The following is an 8,536-nucleotide window of genomic DNA, read 5'->3' on the forward strand; positions in this document are numbered from 1 at the left end:
ATGTCCGCCGGTTCCCGCCTCCTCCTTCCCGGGATTGTGAAGTTTTTATAGTGTTACACTTACTCTGTGTTTCTAATCTCAAAATATAAGGTATATGTTTTAAATTAGGGCATTTAACAGGATGCGAGAGCTAAATTAATTCTAATTTTAAATATAATCAAATAGAATTTTCCTGACTTTTTTGTGCTCTTAATTACTTATTATTATTTGAATTAATACAGTAATAATAGTCAGGGTGACTGTGAACAGGAATCAATTGAATGAATGAGCAAACCTATAAAGGAAGGATTTTTATGAGTGTTTGAAAATTGGACTGTCACGATCATTAGCTGGAGTGTGCATAAACTCCAATAGAGGGCACTCCACTCAGGGCTCTGGCATTTTTGTGTCCATCCCCTTTTTCGAACTCTATTTCCCATCCTGCCTCATTCCTGGGACTGATTGCACACACACACACACACACACACACACACACACACACCTGCATGTCATTACACACAGACCTCCAGCTAATACACAGACATAAATATAGGCAGCACAATCACTCTCAGTCTAGGGAAGTTGTGTTTAGTTCTGTCTAGCATTTCCGAGCGATTTCCCTGTGTTTGTTCCTTCCATGTCTGATCTTGGATTGTTTATACTGACACAGATTCTATGCTGCCTGCCCCAACCTCTTCTTGTGACTGTTACTGATTCTGGATATCCCTGACATACCTGATGCTGTTCCTGATTACTGCCTGTCTGACCATTCTTATAATAAAGTTCTGCATATGGATCCAAACGTCTCTGACTCTCATTGTAACAAGGACATATTGTAAAAGTGTTTATTCACTTAGACACTTGGGAATTGTGAATTTGTCTTTAATGGAAAATGGAAAAGTGCAAGTGCAACAATTGAGTTTGATGTGTTGGGTGAATTTGCTTTTATTTTTTTCCAAAACTATAAAGTAAAATGCCTTGAATATTAATACAGTGATAGTCAGGGTCACTGAATACATATGATTTGAAAGAATGAGCTAACCTATAAAGGAACCCTCTTTATGAATGTTGGAAAATGGCAGTAAGTGCAAGTGCAACAACTGAGTTTGATGTTTTGGGTGAATTTGCTTTTAGTCTTTTCAAAAACTGTACAGTAAAATGACTTTACAATGAAAATATTGATAGTCAGGGTCACTCTGAATACATGTCCACTGAAAGAATGAGCTAACCTATAAAGGAAACCTTTTTATGAGTGTTGGAAAATGGGACAGTGCAATTGCTATGATGCATTTTGTTGTTTTCGATGATTTTGCTTTTAGTTTTCTCCAAAACTATACAGTAATATAACTTGAAAATGAATACAGTGATAGTCTGGGTCATTCTGAATACATATACATTAAAAGAATGAGCTAACCTATAAAGGAACACTTTATATGAATTTTGGAAAATGGGAAAAAGTGCAAGCGCAACAATGGAGTTCGATGTTTCGGGTGAATTTGCTTTTAGTTTTCTCCAAAACTATACAGTAAAATGCCTTGACAATGAATACAGTGATAGTCTGGGTCATTCTGAATACATATACATTAAAAGAATGAGCTAACCTATAAAGGAACACTTTATATAAATTTTGGAAAATGGGAAAAAGTGCAAGTGCAACAATGGAGTTCGATGTTTCGGGTGAATTTGCTTTTAGTTTTCTCCAAAACTATACAGTAAAATAACTTGAAAATGAATACAATGATAGTCTGGGTCACTCTGAATACATATACATTAAAATAATGAGCTAACCTATGAAGGAATACTTTATATGAATTTTGGAAAATGGGAAAAAGTGCAAGTGCAACAATGGAGTTCGATGTTTCGGGTGAATTTGCTTTTAGTTTTCTCCAAAAACTATGCAGTAAAATAACTTCAAAATGAATAAAGTGATAGTCTGGGTCACTCTGAATACATATACATTAAATGAATGAGCTAACCTATGAAGGAACACTTTATATGAATTTTGGAAAATGGGATAAACTGCAATTGCTAGGATGCATTTTGTTGTTTTGGGTGAATTTGCTTTTAGTTTTCTCCAAAAGTATACAGTAATATAACTTGAAAATTAATACAGTGATAGTCTGCATCACTCTTAATACATATACATTAAAAGAATGAGCTAACCTATATAGGAACACTTTATATGAATTTTGGAAAATGGGATAAACTGCAATTGCTAGGATGCATTTTGTTGTTTTGGGTGAATTTGCTTTTAGTTTTCTCCAAAACTATACAGTAAAATGCCTTGAGAATTAATACAGTGATAGTCTGGGTCATTCTGAATACATATGACTTGAAGGAATGAGCTAACCTATAAAACAACCATTTTTATGAATTTTGCAAAATGGGAAAAAGTGCAAGTGCAACAATGGAGTTCGATGTTTCGGGATAATTTGATTTTAGTTTTCTCCAAAACTATACAGTAAAATAACCTGAAAATGAATACAGTGATAGTCTGGGTCAATCTGAATGCATATACATTAAAAGAATGAGCTAACCTATGAAGGAACACTTTATATGAATTTTGGAAAATGGGATAAACTGCAATTGCTAGGATGCATTTTGTTGTTTTGGGTGAATTTGCTTTTAGTTTTCTCCAAAACTATACAGTAAAATAACTTGACAATGAATACAGTGATAGTCTGGGTCACTCTTAATACATATACAATAAAAGAATGAGCTAACCTATAAAGGAACACTTTATATGAATTTTGGAAAATGGGATAAACTGCAATTGCTAGGATGCAATTTTTTATTTGGTGTGATTTTGCTTTTAGCTTTCTCCACAACTATACATTAAAATGCTTTGAAACTGAATACAGTGATAGTCAGGGTCATTCTGAATACATATGATATGAAAGAATGAGCTAACATATAAAGGAACACTTATTTGTGTAGGAAACTGGGACAGTGCAATTGGTAGGATGCATTATATATATATATATATATATATATATATATATATATATATATATATATATATATATATATATATATATATATATATATATATATGCACATATAGCTACACACACTCAGACATGATATAAAAAAAAACAATGAATGAAAATCTTTACTATTATAATTTATAATCTCTAATAAACGATTTAAAATAATTAATGTACAACACAAACGTTTATATACAATAATGAGTTAAAATAAGCGAATGTATAAAGGAAACGTGTGTACGACAGGTTCTTTACATGCATTTTGACTGCTCTCAGCACCCGTACCGTAAGTGCATGATTACGCCCGCAAGAGAAAAAAAAGTGCGGCTGGCTTGACCGTGTATTTTCAATGTGCGGCTGGCTTGACCGCAGTCTCTGAGGTGTACTACTGAGGCTGTCAAACATTGTCCATTCAGTATTCAAATAGCGCGCACCTCGTCCATTTACAGCAGGATGCATGGTAAAACTCTCTCCAATATTATATATCCACATTATAATGCTTGATCTGTAGATAAAAAGGCTGTGGATTTGTATACAATGACTTTATTTTGTGTATTTATATTTTATGTTTGTTGCTGTTTTTAAACGACTCGTTTGTGCCTGTTAGATCAAACACATCACAAGGACTATGAATCAGTATCAAACGCACAATAACTGGAATTTAAAACCGTGAAGAAACAAATGATCAATAAACTGTTGGACAGATATACAATAGGATTTGTGCGCTCGACATTTCTTCGCTTTGTGCAGTGAACTTTTAAATGTTTTAAAAGCCGTTAAAAAAAATGTCTGCTTATGTTTTAGCCTTAAGTGTTATGTAATCTAATGTAGATACTCTTGAATGTTTAAATGTAAAAATTAAAATGACTGTGTGGAATGTTTGTTTAGAAATGCTCTTTATTCAACAGACTTATTAAACCAATTAAAATGAACACAATCCTGTTGTTTGCAGAGTAGCCTATTTTTGCATTTTGTTTGCAAGCAATGTTCATGAAGCCGATGTCACAAAAACAGGCTCCTAATGTTTTTATAGGGGTCATCAGAATATATGTATACAGTATTTCCCGACAGGTAAATTCCCGACACAACAATCAAACCATTTAAGATAAACGTATCTGTCCTTCCATGCACCCTTTTTTTTGTGTGTGGTTTTACCACAAATGTAAAATAAATGTACAAACATTCTATGTATAATCTATATACATACTCTACATGAATACAACCAATGCTTTAATTTGCAATTAAATGCTTTATTTTTCAAACAATATGAGGTAATATCAGGTTAACAGTACCTTTAATTAAACAAAAACTTAAACACTAATAATGTAAAGGCAGGGGAGGTGGAGATTCAAATTGACATGCTGCACAACTAAAGAGCATCATGGGGTGAGGCTCTTGTACACATTGCATGTGGTACCACCGGTCACATATGTCACACTGAATCTGTAACAACAGTTAATAATGATTCCAAGATATTCAGGGTGAATATCTGAGATAAAGTAAAACATATAGCTAACTGTGATACAAATACTGTGTGAATATCCTCTGAAGAAATATGAACCATGCATGAATGATGCCTCAGAATGATCAGAGCACTGAGATGTTTTGTTTTGAAGAAATATATGTATATATATATATATATATATATATATATATATATATATATATATATATATATATATATATATATATATATATTCTCCTGTTCCGAACAGTCAGGAACACAAGGTAGATGCCTGTATTTTTGTTCATTTTTATTTTTTAAGGCTATGATAATGCTTAAAGTCAGCACTGTTTTGTGATCTCCTGTCTCAGGAGCTTGTGATGTGGCATTTAGGGGAAAATGACCTGAACGCTCCGAGCCTACAATAAATGAATTTTACTCCTTGTTGCTCTGTTGCCCCTTTCTGTTCCTTCACTGGGCTGTAGAAATAATGAACAAAAATATAGCTCTCATCCCTGTCTGTTCTAAAACAGGTGTCCATCTCACACAAAACATTTGCCTACTTATGCATGCAATCAACACATTACCTTTTAAAACTGATACAATAATAATAATAATAATAATAATAATAAAGAAAAAGGAATTATGGTCTCTCTACAGTTTACCTTTTAATACTGATAGAATAATAATAATAGTAACAACAGAAAAGGTAAAGAGATAAATGTCAACAAAGTATTGTGTAAAAGTATCTTGACTAGCTTTGAAACAACAAGGAACGGGATGCTAACACCAGGGCTTAATTTGTGCAGGAACAAGCCGGATTCAGATTGACTGTTCTTCAGTTCTTCACTCAGATTGACGCGCGCACACAGCCTGGAGGAGACTGATCTCCACTTATCCGCAAAGCAAGGGTAAACAAATAACTGTTTGAATAGTACAGCATTTTCTTTACTTAAACACTATGTCTGTTAAGGCTATTGTTTGTGTGTGTTTGAAGACTGGAGAAGTAGGTTTTTTGCCATCTAGCCAAAATACTTTTGTACGTTTTAAATATTGTGCTGTGCATAAGTGCTTAATCGTTTAAATCATGAGATTTTGGCTAAGTGTATTAAACAACAAGAAAGAACTAAGCCCCCTAGCAACAATAAACGTTATACCCTAACCTGTAAAAGGTGATGATGGCATTTAATGCGCTGCACTTGCCTCAGATGCAGACAAAACACAGATCTCCTCATTCGCTGGCCAAAGACCTTGTTAACTCCATTTGAGCTTGTTTTTATATAGCCTAATGTTAATTGCACGTGTCTGATACAACACAAGCAGTGTTGTTTAATTATTGATTTTTCTGCCTTTTCTTTCTTTTCCCCCTGAATTTTAGTAGAGTGTGCCATGAAACTGTTTTATTTGTCAAAACCCATCAGATATCATATTATTTGTATTTGGATGCTTAAACAAAAACAAAAAAACTGTGAAAAATAACTCGTATATTATACTCGCGAGCTTTGGATGTGACTGTGAGGGCACATACAGCCTGTGGAGCGCGAGTACCAAATTACTTGAAATACAGTACTTAAAAGATGTTCAAATTATACTTTTTTTTGTGACAATGCAACAATTACCTGATTAGTCAAGTGCAGTGGTGGACAGTAACGGAGTAGCTTCAAGTATCTGTACTTTACTGGAGTAGTTTTATTTTTAATAACTTTTACTTTTACTTCACTACATTCCAAAGCATAAAATCATACTTTTAACTTCACTACATTTCATAAAACATTTTGTTAATCCCTAATATATCACGTGCTCCAACACGCAGAAGCGGTGTCTAATTCATCATGAACAAACTGAGTCAAATCGCACCAAAAGATTCGTTTACGAATTAGAATTATCCGATTGCAGCAGGCGGCAAGGAAGTCGACCGGAAGTTGAAGTTGGCTGTGTGCCGCCATCTTGTAGCAGAACTTCACTTGCGTTAGGATCCCATTGACTCCCATTCATTTTGGCGTCACTTTAACTGCGAATAACTTTACATCTGAGGCGTTTTAAGACTCCATTTGTCCATTATTTATTTCTAAAGATACACAACAATGTATAAAGGGCTCCATTACCTTCTATGTTACATTATGGCCCCGTAGAAACAGTTTTTGTAAAAATAGGCTAACGATTGCCTCATAACCACTCGACTCTCTGTCGCCTAGTAGAGAAATTACCGTACAGACAGGAGGAAAAGCTCGCCGTCTCTGCAAGATTAACTATGGCAGTTTGCACGCACAGCTACTAGAAGATTTACATCTGTCAGACAGGTTGCTGATGTCATCAAGCTTAGTTTGAGTTTGTGTGTCAGAAACGGAAGTGCTAAAAATAGCTAAAAATGGGCTTCACTTGTCTCAATTGAGTTCCAATCGCTGTGTCCATTTCTTTTACGGATTATGGCTTGCAGCCTACTGTCTATGGATTGCAGCTGTTCTGGAGTCAACCACTCACTGATTCAAATGAACCATTTAGTGCGAGTCTCCGAAAGTAAGAACCGGGAGATCTTGTGAGCACGCGTGCATCTGATGTTGCTAAAAGTAAGTTATTAATGTCGAAATTTTGGATTAATTATTGTACCTGAAAATCATATTTAGGTAAAAATTGTCAGTTAAATCCGCTGTAAAGAGTGATCTATTTGAGCCCACTGAATGCTCGAGTGCAGATGATGCCGACACATCAATCAGCGTCTCTGTGTTTTAGGTTAAAACAAAACCTTTAAAATAACACAGATTAAATACAACAACTCATGCACGTTTAAATTCCCCGCTGCCGTAATGTTAACAGTTTTATTAAAATGCTACCATCCATGTCCTATGTTACGTTTTTCTTTATATTGTTTATAAAAAGTAACGTTATATTGTTTGGATTAACTAGACGAGTAGACACACATGAATGTTTATTCATAACCGTACTGAAAACAAGTAAATATTGTTAGCTGATGCTAACTATATATATTACATTACATGTGGGGAGAAAAGAAAGGATGTGATGTTCAGAACATGATAACTATAGTAATTATCAAAGTGGGAAGAGATGCACCCCGTTTGGCCAGGGCTGTTTTTAAACCAGTGACTTCAAGGTTTGAGAAGGAAAAAATCATTATGAAAATATAATTATATTTTCCTTAAAATGTTCTTCCTAACTTCAGGCCTTATTATCATGTCATATATAACTGTGATGTTCTATAAAACAACAAGCTTTAGAATAATTTGTTCTTACTGGTGAAAATCAGATGGTCTTCTCTGTTTTCTCTCAGGTACATCACAGTGTAAGCTTCACAGTGAACATTACTCTCATCAGCGTACTCCATATCAACAACAAAAATATATCTTGACTCCATATAGTGGTTATTTTGGAAAAAAAATCCCATGTATTTTGAGCAGTAGGATTATAAAAATTATGTGCTAATATAAAATTAAATTAAGTAGCCTATATAAAATTGCAAACAATAATAATAAAAGAGTAATAATTATATGTATCTGTACTTTTACTTGAGTATTTGATTTGTGTACTTCGTCCACCACTGGTCAAGTGACAGTTCTGTCAGCTGTCCCGGAATTTCCCTCATTATAAACTTGAAAGCTGCGAGAATTATTAAAACCATGCAATATAGCTACACCCAGAAATGTAGGACCTGATTAAATATAACTCTATTACACAGAGATTTGAAAAATAAAATTCCACAACTTTTTCAAAACGTTTTTAGCCCTGGAAATTGTTGTTTTAAAATTGCATGGCATTTCCATGTTATTCATGTCCTTACAGACTAAATGCAACTGATGCACGATCTCAAACTCATCATAACTGGTCCAGCAATGTGATTGCGCGAGTGTTCCGTTACCTCTTCCTCCTGCAATTACATGCCGGATCCGTTACCCCGCTTTGTTCCGGGACCTCGCAATTTACAAATTAAGCACTGGCTAACACCTCAGGTTCCTCTGAACACAACACAGCTGCACTCTCTCGTCTTGTACGGATGTGACTTTTAAAAGATACAAACGCACAGAAGAAGCCAATCCACTCCTTCAGTAAATTATGAGCAGGAACCTGGAGTAAAGGAGAGAGTAACTGGACACAGAGAAGAGAGATAATGCAC

The 8,536-nt window shown here is 34.5% G+C and overlaps 1 long non-coding RNA gene across 2 annotated transcripts; it reads right to left on the minus strand.

Annotated features, from left to right (window-relative positions):
- Positions 1-1,268: 1,268 nt before the first annotated feature.
- On the minus strand, positions 1,269-2,761 carry LOC128024898 (uncharacterized). Of its 2 annotated transcripts, none has more exons than XR_008186060.1 (2): positions 2,704-2,761; positions 1,269-1,767 (listed from the first exon to the last, which is right to left on the minus strand). It is a non-coding gene; the product is annotated as an uncharacterized LOC128024898 (long non-coding RNA). The 2 variants fall into 2 exon arrangements; XR_008186059.1 differs by lacking the exon at positions 2,704-2,761 and adding an exon at positions 2,143-2,310.
- Positions 2,762-8,536: the final 5,775 nt, after the last annotated feature.

Source organism: Carassius gibelio, chromosome A12 (assembly GCF_023724105.1).
Source record: "Carassius gibelio isolate Cgi1373 ecotype wild population from Czech Republic chromosome A12, carGib1.2-hapl.c, whole genome shotgun sequence".
Taxonomy (NCBI): Eukaryota; Metazoa; Chordata; class Actinopteri; order Cypriniformes; family Cyprinidae; genus Carassius; species Carassius gibelio.